Source organism: Agelaius phoeniceus, chromosome 2, assembly GCF_051311805.1.
Source record: "Agelaius phoeniceus isolate bAgePho1 chromosome 2, bAgePho1.hap1, whole genome shotgun sequence".
NCBI classification, from domain to species: domain Eukaryota; kingdom Metazoa; phylum Chordata; class Aves; order Passeriformes; family Icteridae; genus Agelaius; species Agelaius phoeniceus.
In genome coordinates, this window is record NC_135266.1 from 14548331 (window position 1) to 14563492 (window position 15162).

At 39.0% G+C, this 15162-nt stretch overlaps 1 protein-coding gene across 25 annotated transcripts in view; it reads left to right on the forward strand.

Moving 5' to 3' along the window:
• The window catches only part of LOC129117519 (uncharacterized), a 415270-nt gene that overhangs the window by 170366 nt on the left and 229742 nt on the right, over positions 1–15162 (forward strand). For 2 of the 25 annotated variants that reach the window (XR_013180175.1, XR_013180184.1), the window contains one exon: positions 5523–5617. The exons of 20 other annotated variants lie outside the window; for them this stretch is intronic. The gene's annotated coding sequence lies outside the window, so the exon portion shown is untranslated. Of the gene's footprint in view, positions 1–5522; positions 5618–6498; positions 6656–15162 lie in introns of all 25 variants that reach the window. 3 more of the 25 variants (XR_013180169.1, XR_013180165.1, XR_013180167.1) reach the window with 2 other exon arrangements.

Below are 15162 nucleotides of genomic sequence, written 5' to 3' on the forward strand. Positions count from 1 at the left end.
AGTGCAATGCGTGGGTATCCACACCATGGTTTAGAGCTGTGACTTTATCTCTACTTGCAAACAGCAGAATTAAGACAGACAGGGTGTCAGCAGACTAATAACATCTAAACCAGGCAGTTGTCTTGAGTTTGGCACATCAGAGAAGTCATGCCACAGCATGTCACATGTAATGTTAGAGAACATGATGTTTCAATTATTAAATCAAGGTTGAAACTTAGACATTGTAATTTTTTCCTCTGGATTTTGGTTTAGTGAATTTCCCTTTTCTTACCCTTTTCAGTATTTTAGATAGGGTCTCAGTCTCTTGGGTAGCAGTGTTTTCTATGAAAGCTTCTGTTGAGTCTTCCAATTATTGAATTTATTTGGATTATAACAGAGTTACTGCAGAAATCTCAGAGGCAATACTACTGCCAATTTATTTATTTATATTTCTTTTTGTTGGTGCTGCTTGTAGTGTTACATCTAGAACAAAAGATGGGGAAGTTTTGATTGGAGTTGTAGTTGTTTAGCTTGCTCTCTTCCTTGCTGAGACAAAGTATGCAGTGCTGCAGTGCAGTGGTACTGGACCTGGCATTAAAATAATTATTTTGGGCACTGGAAGCATGCTGGCTGCAGCAGAGTGGAGTCAAGTGCATTCTGATTTTCCCTGCCAAAAGGCTTAGCAGCTTGGGCACCAACAAACCAGAGACAATAGACAGCAGTGTCTGCATGGAATTTTATTGGGGTGTTGTGGTTTAACCCCAGCTGGCAACTGAGTCCCACACAGCTGCTCACTTACTCCCCACCCTGCCTCAGGTGGGATGGGAAGGAGAATCAGGGGGGGGAAAGTAAAACTTATGTGTTAAAATAAGGACAATTTCATAATTGAAATGAACTAAAATAACAATAATAGTAATAAAAAGAATAGGGAGAGAGAGAGAGATAAAACCTAAAAGACAAATAATACATAGTTACTCACCACCCACTGACTGGTACCCAGCCCATCCCTGAGCTGCAATCAGCCCCTTTCTGGGTGACTCCCCCAGTTCATACAGGGTGCATGATGTTCTGTGGTGTGGAATGTCCCTTTTGTCAGTTTGGGTCAGCTGTCCCATCTCTGTTCCCTTCCAGCTTTTGTGCAGCTCCTCACTGTCAGAGCATAGACATAAAGTCCCTGACTTAAGGTAAACACTACTTAGCAACTAAAACTAGTTGGTGTGCTATCAACATTATTGTCATGCTGAATTTCAAATACAGCACTGTACCAGCTACTTGGAAGAAAATTAACACTGTCCCAGCTGAAGCCAGAGCAGGCAGAGTTTGTCATTCTGAATTTTTTCATGTTCCCTACATTGCTTCTCCTCTCTTGCTTCTGTATCCTGGTATCTCTCTTTTCTAACTTCAAAGCTATTTCTCAAACAAAGGGTCCATGCAAGAATTCTCATGGTAGACACTCAGAAAATAGGAGTTGAGTTGAATGAGAAGATAGGACTGATTGTGGTCATCAGGTGCAGAGCTCAAACAACATCAGCTCACTCTGCTGTCCCCTTTTGTTCCACTCCATTCTCCATGCTTGTTCTCTCATTTACCTTGATCACCTCCCTTTCACTCTACTCTCAAATAATCTTGTACCCTGGCTACTTTTTCCTCACAAGTCTCTTTGCTACCTCTGTATCTGAACTTGGTGTTTCTGATAGGGTTTCCTATCCAATCATTTAGCAGTACCTAGAGACCTAGCAAGGGTTTACTCTTCAAAATATCTTTGTTCTCCCCTCCATTATGTGTGAGATTCCATAGAATAATTTAGGTTGGAAATTACCATTGAGTCCAACCTTTATCCTAACACTGCCAAGTCCACTACTAAATCGTGTTCCTAAGTGCCACAACCACACTTTTCAATATTTTAAATACTTCCAGGGTAATACCTTCCCTGGGCCACTTGTTCCAATGCTTAGTAATTCTTCTAGTGAAAAAAGTTTTCCTAATAGCCAATCTAAACCTCCCACTTTGGCCATCTTCACATCTTAACCACCTGTGAAATTTGGTCATCCTTCATGGTATTATTTGTAACACTTGTTATCTTCCTGCTCTGTTTTCTGCCTTATACACTAATTTCTCATGGTTAATTCACTGAGCTGAACCTCAGGGCACAGTCATACCTTTTGCCAAGTGTACCTTCACAGCTGGAAAGGAAGACTCACAGCATGGTCACACACATTCAAATGGCCACTGAGGAAACTGTGCAAGTGAGAGGAGAAAACAGGAGGAGTCAGAGACCCTTTTTGAACAAGAAGGCATGGCAGGTTGAGCCACAGAAAAGTCAATCCACTGGAAGGTCAGTCCATAGGAATGACTACAGGGACAAGGAAGAGTTCAGCTGCTGGAGGAAGACCTGTGGAGTGCATCAGCTGCTCTGAAGTGCAGTGACAATTAGCAGCACTGGGAAATGGGGCAGCAGGGGAGGAGCACTGCCTGGCAGATACAACTCCTGCAGGCAGGAGGGACTGCTGGCCTGCACCAGGGGAGGTTTACACTGGACATTAGCGAGCACTTCTTTGCCAAGAGGGTGGTCAAGCACTGGAACAGGCTTCCTGGAGAGGTGGTGGATGTCACCAGTCTATCAGCATTTAAGAAGCATTTAGAGAATACCTTTAACAACATATTTTACCTTTTGGTCAGACCTGAAGTGGTCATCTCAGTTGAATGAGATGTTCTTTGTAGGTCCCCTACAAATGTCGTGTTGAGTTCCAAATATGTTAAGACTGGATACAAAGGATATTTCTAATCAAGAGAGTGTCTTAAGTATGCTCCCCAAAAGTGTTTTGACTAACAAAACCATCAATCCCCAATACTAACTGAAGTTTACAAGGCAGATTAATCAAGTGTAAGTGAATGTGTTTGCAAGTCTGTTTTAAATTTGTGATGACTTGATACCTTATACTGATGCCAAAACAGCCTAAGGATTCAACAATAAAAGCTTTTTGAAGTGACAGTATTTTCTTCATAGATTTTTATAATAGCAAGTATAGACAGAAAATATAATGTATAGTTTCACTCCAAAATGCTGTTTGTTTTCTGTGATTTTCTTAACATTTTTTTCCTTTTATTATTAGTAATATTATTACTGAGGGTTTGAAGTATAGAAATAAAAATTTTGCTGTAAGTTTGAAGTTTCAACCTAGTTTTACTTTTTACAAATAAAGACCAAACTTTTTTAAAGTGCTGGCAAGAAGGAATATTAAGAGAAAACAACTTTGTCTTTTTCCCCCACTGCTACTTTTATTTCTTCTAATAGCCTGATGTGCTTGCCTGAGGAAGTGGAGACTTTGCCATAAATTTTAATTCCTACAGAAAGGAGGCCTGACCTGAGTTTTCTAGAACTAAACATGTGTCTCAAGCCATTTTCAGGTTTTCATGATTTTGCTTTCTCCAGAAATTGCATTCCTCATCAGAGAAATGTGTTTAGCAAACAGTGTTATTTTAGGCCATGGAATAAGAATTTGTAACTTAATTAAAAATACATTAAAAAATCGGAGACTGTGGACAAAATCGTTATTGATAGTATAGCATATGATACCTAGAAAATTTAAAACTACCCATTTTAAAATGGAGAACTTAGACCTGGATGAAGTGAAAGACATTTTAATTTAGTCCCAGCCCAATGTGTGGAGGAAAACAGAGTCCTGAAAAACATAAAGTATTTAAAAAACTTCATTAGTATTAAAAAACCCCTTCTAAACGCATCTGTGTGCTTAATTTTTTCTTTGTTCTTATCATGAAAAATGAGGTGAGAGAAGTATGAAAAATGGAAATGCAGCAATTTAAGACTCATGTTTAACAGCTTGATTAAAAATTTGAAGATAAGATTTAGAATCTTGGCATTTAAATAATCAGCTCCTTCTGGTATCCTTTGCAGAAGGAAGTGCTGGATGTGGGTATAAAATGAGGATAAAATATGATATTAATTTGCACTGAAGTAGCAAATATTCTACAGAAGTCTCAGGTCATTAATCTATCTTCCAGCTAAGGGAACTACATTAATAGCTTATGGGATTTACAGGGCAGGCTTCAATTTAATGGTTGAACCAAAGTTTGGGAAAAATAGGAAAGGGCATGATACTGGAGAATACGTTATATCTTGATGCATTAAAATCAATGGCAAAACTTTCTTGGCCTAAAATGGCCTCTAGATAGTTTCTAATTTCAGTGCTGCTGCTGAGCGTTAATTGCCTGTCTGCAAAGTGGAAGGAACCATATTTTCCTGACAAGTGTAAAAACTGACTGTAATCCTCATAGCACTGTCTTGAGTAGGAAAAGAATCTGAATTAACATTAAGCTTTAATTGCATTTTCGGAGATGAATGGGATGGGGGTTGGGTTTTTTAGAGTGTGGCCTCAGCCTAGAAAAAGACCCATATTTGAAGTGAATTAACAGAAGGTGCCTGCAGGTCAGGAAGTTTCATTTGCAGTATTTTCTAAGCAGTTCTTATCGTCATAATCCTGCCTGTGTTTTGTCACTAATTCCTACGTTCTGCAAACTATATTTCCCTGGACTCTGAAGCCAGGTGAGAAACTCTTTTTTCATTTCTTGCTGTTGGAGATAGGGGCTACCATTGTAAATGGTGAGAGGAGTGCATTATACAATTTGCAGCTGATTCATAAGAAGCCTTGAGAAAAGAACCAGGGAATAATGTTGTAACTTAATAGCTGAAATTCTGTCTTCACAGGGGAGAGTCACTAGTACAGCACCTGTAAATCAGTGTTGGGGCAGTGCATCATCAGATATGCAACCTTTTTTAAGGTGATAATTCCCATAATTTGGGCATTGACCTTGTTCTATGTTATATAGATTTGTAATCTGTGTTTTTCTGAGTGATCCCCACAGGTGGGACATTTTTAATATGAAGTCACACTGTGAGACACCTCTGAGTGTGCTGGGAAGATGGGATTATAAATATTCATTGCTCTTGCAACCTTGGGCGATGAATGTTTCAAATTTTATAAGCTAAGAAGAACTGGGCCCAGCAGAGAGAAAAGAAAATCTCAAAACTTTGGTAATTCCAGGTGATAAATGAAGCAGAATGGGTAAGAAAATGAGAGGTTTTCTGCTAGGCTGATTTTGAGCCAAGATGCTAATTTGATTAGGAGAAGTACATAAGCACACTATAAAATCTAATCACTTATGACAAAACCAAGTCAGGCTGGATTTCCCTCCCTTGGAAATACAGTAGCTGCTCTGTGGTCCACTCTCATCACTGAGGAGCCAGACACCATGAGCTATGGATTCATGGCATGGTTTGGCCCCCAGGGCTGAGGAACATGCCTGTGTGCTGTCAGGCTGCCCCGTGCTGTCCCATCCCTTCCCACAGTGGGATCCCAATTACTGCCATGGGAAACACTATTAGAGACATGGACACATCATGAGCCTGGAGAAGAATCTGGCTTGGATCACATATAGTGCTGTTTCTTTCCACCACATCTGGCAAACAAGGGACAAAGGGCAGCAGGATCTAATTTTATTGCTTTCCTGCTAAATTTGCCCAGGTCCAGAAGAAGGACTTGCTAATGCTTGGCTCCCACCTGTGCTCTGCATTGAGACATGGCAAGGCCCAGTCCTCAAGCCTCCTTCCTGAGATCAGGTACAAATGTGTTTGAGGTTTTCTGTTTCTTAAAAAGTAGCTTTGCAGATAAAATATCCCAAAGAAAACTATAATCTTCCATGCCTCTCCTGACCACGGATAGAGTATGCAGGTGTATGTTTCAGGTTCCACCAGGTTCACAGCATTACCCCAATGGAGCCTGAAAATCATCACCCAATGCAGCTCAGAGTGTCATTGTTTCCCCACTGGCTTGATATTCCTGCAGTGTCCCTTCTGGCACAGATGAACTTCCAAATGTCTGCACCACTGGGTACTGAGGGCCCATCCTCCTCACTCCTCCTCACTCCTTTTCATTGTTTTTTGTTTTCTTTAAACCAGGACAGATCACATATCAGTATGTTCTAATATCAAAATATCATCATATTTTCACAAAATTAAATCACTGTTTCCAGTCAGCTCTGGAGTTCCCCTTTAAGGGACAAAAAGCCTCTCCTTATTTGTGACATGTTAAGTAGCATGAATTCAGTGGAGAAACTGGGTATGGCTGCCTTGAAGGCAACTGGCAGGAGAGAATCCTCAGGATCTGTCACAGTGGAACATGGCAGCATCAAACATAGAAATGGATTCAAAATGTAGATCCACCTCCATGCAAAGTCTTCTGCTAAATCCTTTTTTTCCTCTCCATATGAGACCTTGGTGTTGCTGGGGGAAAACAAGAAAAGAATTTTGAAATTAAATGGATGAGAATTTGATAATCCCCAATGACCTATTTTCTTATAAGATTATGGAATTGTGCAAATCAGTGTGTGTTTTATAATGACTAGAGTATGAGAATGCCTAAATATATACAGCTGGGACAGCCAAGGCAAGAGCTGACTCTGGGACTCCTCCCTCTGTCTCTTTCTTGCTATTTCTTTTAGAGAAACAGGATTTTATTGAAAACTCCTAGAGAGCATCCTTCTGTCACTTTCATTTCAAGTTCCATCGTACTTCAACTTTTGGAAGGTCTTACCCCTCTGCCCAGGGGCAACCAGCCTGAGATGGGATCCTCAGGATTATCTCTGTGAAACACAGCAGGTAGTTGTTCTATTTTTGCTGCTATGCCAATTTTCTATCCTTTCCCAATGTGCCATGTTATGAAACTGAAGTGTAAATAAATAGTGAAATGCTGGAAATTATAAAAATGATCCTTTTAACAATTTTTATCATTATCATGAACCTTAAAAAAGAGGGGAAAGGGGGAAATGCTTTAAACTCTTCTCCCTGCTGGACAGACAATGATGCTGGACCATCTCCTTTTTTTGATGCCATAGGCCCAAAGAATAATATTTTTGTAAGATACTCTCCTTCTGCTCAGGGCTCTTTAAAAGGGATGAAAAACATCTTCCAAAAAATATACTGTCTACTTGAACAAAGTACAGAGCAAGTGGGGAGATGGTTAAAGTCACAAAAGTCTTTGCCCCCAGGATCTGGCCTGCAGCTCGTCCCCCTAAGCTTATGGGATGACTCATGTGCATTTACATTCCCTGTGCTTCACACAGCATCTGCTGCTACACATTTGTTGGAGGATTTTGTCTTCGAGCAGCTGGTGACAACCCACTTCCTCTTGCTTTCTTCAGCAAAGCTTTTTTCAATTGTTTCTTGTTGTTTTGATGTGAGACCCAGTGTTGGAAAAACAAGCCCATTTACCCTGATTAGAACCAGCCCTTTAAACACTTGCCAATTAACAACCCATTTGTTATTTTTCTAAGGACCAAGAAATGCTTTCCCTTTCTCTCCTTTCACTTTATTCAGCTGCAATCCCACATAAGCAGAGCAAAATCAAGCACTTCTTATATAAACTGTTATTAATATTTCCCTTGTTCTCCCCATTCCTTTTGTTCTACAGAGCTGGAGAGGGCGGCACCCTTGGCTTTCTTCAGGCCAATCTTAATTAGTTTAATGTCATGATAATCATGCTACCTCCTTACACTGCCACTGGTGCTGAGTGTTATACATATGCCTTGCTGAAAAACAAACAGAACATCACATTAGCAACAATGATGCAAAAAAATCATCAATTTTTGTTACTCAATGCCAATTCTATTAACAGGCATTAAGAAAAATAACTTAACGTGCATCTGTTTTTAGCAAAATTGGAGATGGGCTGGTTGATGCCAGTCAGAATTTTTACAACATTTGAATCAACATTCAGCAAAATTTTCTTTCAGGGATTTGATCTCAACTATATCTACGAAATCACACACTTTGATTTTATCCTTTTTTAAAAAGTATATACTAAAATTGAGCTGAATGCTGAGCTACTGTTTCTACTTTTTGTCCTCTCCTTCCACACATCCAAATCTCCTTGCCAGGGACCAGTTTTTTACATAAATATTTTAAGGAAGTACTAAACCTTTAAATGAGATCATCTTGTTTCCATTTTTGAAAATACAATCACTTATCTAGGAGTAGTTACTTGAAAAATTGCATATAATCCCTTTAGCCCTAAAGCCAAGGGCTCTTCTGCTTCTAAATGCTTGCTGTGTTTGTTACTGTTTCAATGACTTTGCCATTCTGCAGGATTTTTCCAAATAGGGGGGTTTTCCCTCTTCATACTTCAAGTTGAAATTGCAATCTATTTTTTAGCCTGTACTGTTTATTCCAATGAATAGTATCTGATCATATCTTCACCTCTGCTTTGCCCATCCCTTTAAGTATAGGAATGGTTGTGGTGTGTGGCTGTTTACACGTTCTGCACCTCTCTGCAGAGGTGGCTTTGGCATCTGCTGCATACTCTGAGCTGAGCTTTCCTTTGCAAATGGCACAAAGCATCTGACCACAGAGGAAGGGGTTTTCTTGGAGAGTCACACTTGCTCCCTACCTTTATTGGATATGTTGCAAATCCTTCTCTAATTAAGAGTTCCTTGGCTCCTGGATTTAAATACTGAAACAGGCACATATATTTACTGAATCATTGCCAAATTTGGGGGTTTTATCTGTTTGTTTCCTTGTGGCAAGGGAGGATTTCAAATCATTTTGGTGCTCAGGGGAAATTGAAAACAGGATCTATTTTTGGTTCTCATTTGACTCCTCAAGATGGATCAGTGGAAACCTGTTATAACACTAATTTACTTAAAGATGTATTATGTGCACTTTGCTAAAATGCTGAGGGGGAAAAGCTTTGCTTTTGCAGTTGTTTGGCCTGAAGCCAGGATTCTCCATGAAGCTGTATGAAAAAGCCAGAACATTATTATCCACATATTTTTATGCATACAGTATAACTCATTGGCTAGACAATCTGTGCCCTTCTTGAAATATATTTAAAAAGACAGGAGGGGGCTACAAATAAGTTGAGTATGCCTCCTTTTTTTTTCAGAGCTGTGCAAATCAAGGACTGATGTGGAGCATTTGGATGTCAAAACAAAATATTGCTTCCTTATAACCAGAGATTCAATACTTCTCATTTCCTGAAATGCAGTGCAACTGCAAAAAGAGGTGCTAAAAGCCTCAGTGGTTGCAGGTTTTTGTTTGTTTGTTTGTTTGTTTGTTTGTTTTTGTTTTGTTTTTTGTTTTTTAACAAATCATAAAGATTAGTTGCATATAGCTAGCTATTGGATAATTTTAACTGTATAAACTGTAATTTCCTCTTACACACACCTTCAGCCCATGGTGTTCTACAGCTGAATGCATGACATTTCTTGGTGTATGGGACACTATTGGTAACAATTTAGATTGTGGCAACCTGTGCTATGCCTGCTCTATGAATAGCAGTGTCATTTGTCATGTGTTTGAACAGACTGCCTGTACAACACAGCCAATGACAAATTTTAGGTTGAGATAAATTTGTCCGCCAGTTCACAGACTGGCTCTTTTTTTCCCTTGCATTGTTGTTCATCTCAGGCTAAACCCTTCTGTGCCCTTTCCATTCTCTGAGAGGAGAGAGATCTGCATGTAACTGGATATTCAACACCTGTGTTTCAATTATCATATCATTTGAAGAATCTGGTGCTTTACTTTATGTTCCTCAAGTAGTTATCTTGATTATTTGCTCCTGCAGAGCTGCAGTAAACTTGTTTGTTTCTCCTTTTCTCTCTGCCTGAATTTGATTTCAGAAAGCAATCTCAGATGGAGAGACTTCAGAGTCCTAATCACATGCTGCAGTTGTTAACTTTGTTGCTGCAAGTGCAACAAAAAGTATACTTTACCTTATGCTATATTAAATTCTAAGAGCAGAATACATTGTTTTTCATATTATGCCTGGGTTTTTTTGATTTGGGGTTTTTTGTTTCAAAGCAGAATCTGGTATCTACTGAGACACTAAATTCATCCTGGGCTTGTAGAAAGTGCATATTTTAAGGTCATCTTTTTGTCCTAATGTGACTGCTCTCTTCTACAGAAGGATCCTAATGGCTTATTCAATGTGGTTTAAAGAATTTCTGCATGTCCTTATTTTTGGTCAGTGTGCACTTTTCTTCTGTGTGGGTAATGCTGGATAAGAATTGTTTCATTTGCACCATTTTCAAAACTCATCAGGCCCAGAAGGGGCAAATTTTATCACAGAAGTTTGATAAGATGGGTAGACTCTCATTATAGGAAATAATAAATTTAATGGACTTCTGTGTTTCATTATGTGTTTCATTATTTTCATTTCATTATGTGTTCTGGAGCTTGCAGAGTACTCATCTATTTTATTAGTTTCAATAACATTATGGTGTGCTCTGTGTTCTAGGCAATGTCAGTCATTATGGAATAGACAATTTCTGTTATTTAATAGAGAATTTCTGTCCTTTTTCATCATGGGTTTTGATGTAAAATTGGGCAAAATTTTAAAATGCCAGAATTCCATTAAATTGGAACAGGATGGTTGGACATTTTTAACTGAAAGGAAATGATTTTAAATTCCTCAAATGGAAGATTTTTGCTTTTCAAATTTCTGTAGCCTAAGGAGAGTTCTAGTACTGCCCCTTATTCGATTTCATGGTCCCCAGCTGCTCCTGCAGTTTTAAAACTGAACAGTAAGATTCTCACTCTACACCAATGGGATATCTGCATCCTGAGAAATACAGATCATTACAGCTGGAGTCCTTTGAAGATCTGTGCCCTGCAAAGAGTAATGGCAGGAATGGGAAAAAAAAAAAGGAGAATGTGAATAAATAAATAAAGCATTAGGTGTTCTTTATTGTTTCTCTGTTTATATTCCAGATATAATATGACAAGTCTTGTACACCCAAAAGTTACATGAAGAAAAAATAATACATGAAGAAAAAATAATGCTAGGTCTTTTATTGTACTTGATTTTCTTTTTTTTTCTCAAATAATCAGACTACTCTTCAGAAACATGTAAGAGAAGTTATGTAGGCCTCAGTTTCCGTTGGACAAAAATATTTTGAGTCCTTCAAAGGAAATAATACATTTGGACACAATAAGCCACAGATGCCTTTTCATTTTCTTCTTCAAACATAAAGGCATGCTGACCTTTTGTGATAGATTGCTTCCTGAGAATACAGTGAATTTATTTCCATTCTTCCTTCTCTCTGGAGATCAGTTTGTCTTCAGTTTATAGAGAGTAAATCATCCGCATCTTATTTCTTTGGATTGAAGAGCCCAACTAGCCCCTCATCTCTTTGACTTTTTCTCTTCCACCATCTGTTCATCATATGCTTTCATGGGCAAATCCACCCATCAAAACCATGGAGTAGACACCTAGCATTGTATTGTAAATTGATTTATAGATGCTTGAGAGATGATGGGAAAATCTGCTGAATTGCATTATACCAAGAACAATTCATCAAGTGAAACCAGAACATTCTGGGAATTCAGATACATACAAAATTGGAATATAGACTTCATGTTTATTGCTAAACATGCAGACCTTTGTCTATTTCTTCATAGCATGTACACAATTTTATTGTAAGCACTGAAAAGTGATGACCTGACCTTTTACTCCCCATACAGCTATTTGTTCCATGTTGATGCCTGATTCTACCTGGATCAGAGGCTAGACGAGTATTAAAGGAGCAAAGCAGGTATTTATTAAAAGGCTTTCAAAGGATGCACCTTGGGCAGTACAAGAGCCTAGCCAGGGCTTCACCCAAGATGGATGACAGGTCATGAGTTTTCACACTTTTATAAGTTTTGGTCCATTTACCTGTTGGGATTAATTGTCCAATTACAGCTTCAGGTTATGAAGTCCCATCCTCCCAGACCGCTCTCCTCAATTCTCTGTTGTTTGTACTTTTTGGGCCTGAAGCTGCAACGATGTCCTTGGTTCTTGGCTGGAAAAGGATTGTTTTGTCTAACTACACTGTGAAGAGAACTTGCTGACACTTTATATGAAATTCAGAGTTACACACTAAAGCAGTACAAAATCTGAAAAATATGAAAGCTTAAATTTAAGGTATTAATGTCAGCAGCCTTGTAAGCTACAACTTGTCACAAGCAAGAGACAAATGCTTAGAAAGCTTTCACTCTGTTTGATCCCTGTAATCAACTTTATTTCCTCTACAGAATTCCAATTATCCCATTAAACAATGAGTCAGGATGCTTATATTGATACAGGTGCCTTAATTGGTTAATTTGTACTCATGTCAGCCCCAGCTAAGAATTCATTTCCCTGAGGTCTCCTTAGACAGCCACAGTTCCTCCTAAGCCATAATGGTAATTCCTGGCAGGTGTAGTGCTGGAGCACAGCATTTAGGTGCACCCACAAGTACCACACAGCACACACTTATCCATGGTTAGCCATACATACACTTGCTGCTGAGCTTTTGTTTTCTCTACCTTGTAATTTCTAACCTATTTAGTTTTAATTATAAGCCTGCGATTATACAGCGCTGACCATATGCTTTTAAAACCCATTTGCAAGAAAAACATCCTAATAATATTGCTTTTTAGTAGCACTCCAAAGCAATTAAACACCTATTAGATGCCAGTGAATTCTGCTTTCAGTCTATCATATGCACATTTATTTGCATATGCTGTCCTGTGAGTGACATAATTTTCATTATTGACTTATGAGGATAGAAATAATAGACAGACTATTTACTAAACTGTCTTTAACTCTGCATCAACAAAATAGCTAATTAAATGTGTAACAATTTTCACTGACATAAACTGTGAGATTTAAAGTCAAGGTGAAGAGAAGGACAAACGTTCATCTGTGCTCTCTAAGACTTTTTCTCACCATGGCAAGAAAACAGGTTGTCTAGTCTTGTAAATCATCAGAGAAGCCAGACAGAACTACAGGTATATCTTAAAAAGTAATTTCCTAGGAAATCAGTTTTTCAGGACCAAGCAAACTCGCTAGTGAACTACCAGGATTATTATATTCCAAACTTACATCATGATAAATGCCATGAGCATGAGCTTTTGCTATAGTCCCTAGAAGGCAGTTTCCAAAGGAGCTATAGAGTAATTAGGTGCCCTACTCAAGGGACTGTAATAGTTGTTTCTCAACTCCATTTCTGGTTTAGTTTACTTTATGGATTTAATTTCTTCCTCTCTGCTGATGTAAATGAAGAACTCACCTTCTCCCCTCCTTACTCTGCTATATTAACTGGAAGTTTGCAGGTAGGAACAGCTGTAGGAGGCATCAGAGTCATCCCTAGTCCATAGACGTAATCCTGTACCTGCCAAAGGCAGCAGCTCATAGAGAGCAAGAACTCAACCTGCATCTTTGAGTTGCAGAGTAACATTCAGAATGGGGGATGACTGCTTTTCTGTTCATGGGAATGTATCTCTGTTTATCTTTTCAGAAGATACATTCAACTCAGATAAAGTAAATTAAACAAGCAGTTTCAGCTAATGATCTTGTGCAATATCTGTTTCAAATTCTCTCTGTTGTGGCTTGTGTGGTGGGTTGATGCTGGCTGGACACCAGGGAGCCACTGAAGCCACTGTCACTCCTCTCCTCAGCTGGACACAGGAGACAAAATGCAGTGAAAGGCTTTTGGGTCGAGATAAGGATGAGGAGAGATCACTCCCCACTTACTGTCATGGGCAAAACAGACTCTGCTTGGGGAAGTTAGTTTAATTAATTACCAATCAAATCAGAGTAGGATAATGAGAAATAAATCCATATCTTAGAAACATCTCTCCCTACTTCTCCCTTCTTTCCAGGCATAATTTCACTCCTGGTTTTCTCTACCTTCCCCTCATCCAGTGGTCCAGGGGATGGGGAATGAAGTCTGTGGTCAGACCTTGTCTCAGCCACTCCTCCCTCAGTGGGATGACTCTTCACTGCTGCTCCAGTGGGGAGTCCCTTCTATGGGAGACAGTTCTCCACAATTGGCTCCAAAGGGAGTCTGCAGAGCTGTTCCTCCCACAGTCTCTCTCCTGTGGTGGGTCTGTCTTGTAGCCAGCTGGAATTGGCTCTGTTGAACTTGGGGAAAGCTTCTGGAAACTGCCCACAGGAGCCACTCCCAGCCATGCAAACCCAGTACAGCTCAATTGTATGACCTGATGCCTCTCTGAAATGTGCTAAAAGCTTGATATGCATATAATTTTAAATAATAAATAAAATTATATAGTTTGACTGGAAAACTCCCCATCAGTCCAAAAAGACAGTGATATCTGTAGATGATACATTCCAGCAAAGCATCTTTTTATACACACAAGCTGACAGGAGAAATTTGTCAGTGGTTTAGTCACCATTCAGCTGAATCACCACCAATCTCTTTTTAAAAATAGCTTGATTGCAGCAAGGGGATTCATCTCTCCTTTAGTAAATTAGATTAAGTGCAGTATAACAGGTACTCTGCAGAGGTATATTTTGGGATAGAATAGAACTCTGCTTCTTCTTGTGGGTGTTGGCTATTTTATATTGAGTAGTATCTTTTATAGACTGGGGTGCCAATTGCTGCTATGCAGCAGTATGAAATAATGCCATTTCCAAATGTGCCATCTTCAGGGACACTGCTTCTGAAAATGATCACAAAACGAGTGAGGTTTCTACTTCTGGGCATAAGTGAACTGTATAAAACAAGTTCCTTTTCATATAAAACATAATTGTCACAAAAGAATAAAAGCCTCAATTAGGACCCCTGTGTTAGGGAGGGAACCACCTAAGGTGCTAAGTTAGGCTCAGGATAAAGCATTCCTTTCACCTAGGCTCCACAAAACAGCAGCTGGAACACGAGGCTCTTGAGCACAGAGAGCAATTTCTAGAGCATTCTAATATATTTTGGAATTCCTATTCCTAATGCATTCAACCAGTATCCATTCCCTTCTTCCAAAAGATTCACTGAGATACTTGCACACATTTATGCAGTAGTATCTGGTATTTTGATTCCTTACAGTTTCATCTCAAAGTCAAAAGGCAGCAGTTCTGAAAGTCAGTGCTGAGTAAATTCCAGCATGTTCAGCATATTCATCACAAATATCAGAATTTGTGAATTATTGTCTCCTCAGTGATTATATTTGTGAATGTGAACAAAATTGTCAGAAGTTTTTAATATCTCTGATACTTCTAAGTTTCTTCTCTGACTACTCTGGTATCTAAAAAACTATGAATGCAAATGGAAGGGTTTTCCTCTCAGGTGGGACACTTTTGGATCTCTCTGTTTTTTTGGGGCCACTGTTTTCATAATAGATGGAGAAATTTT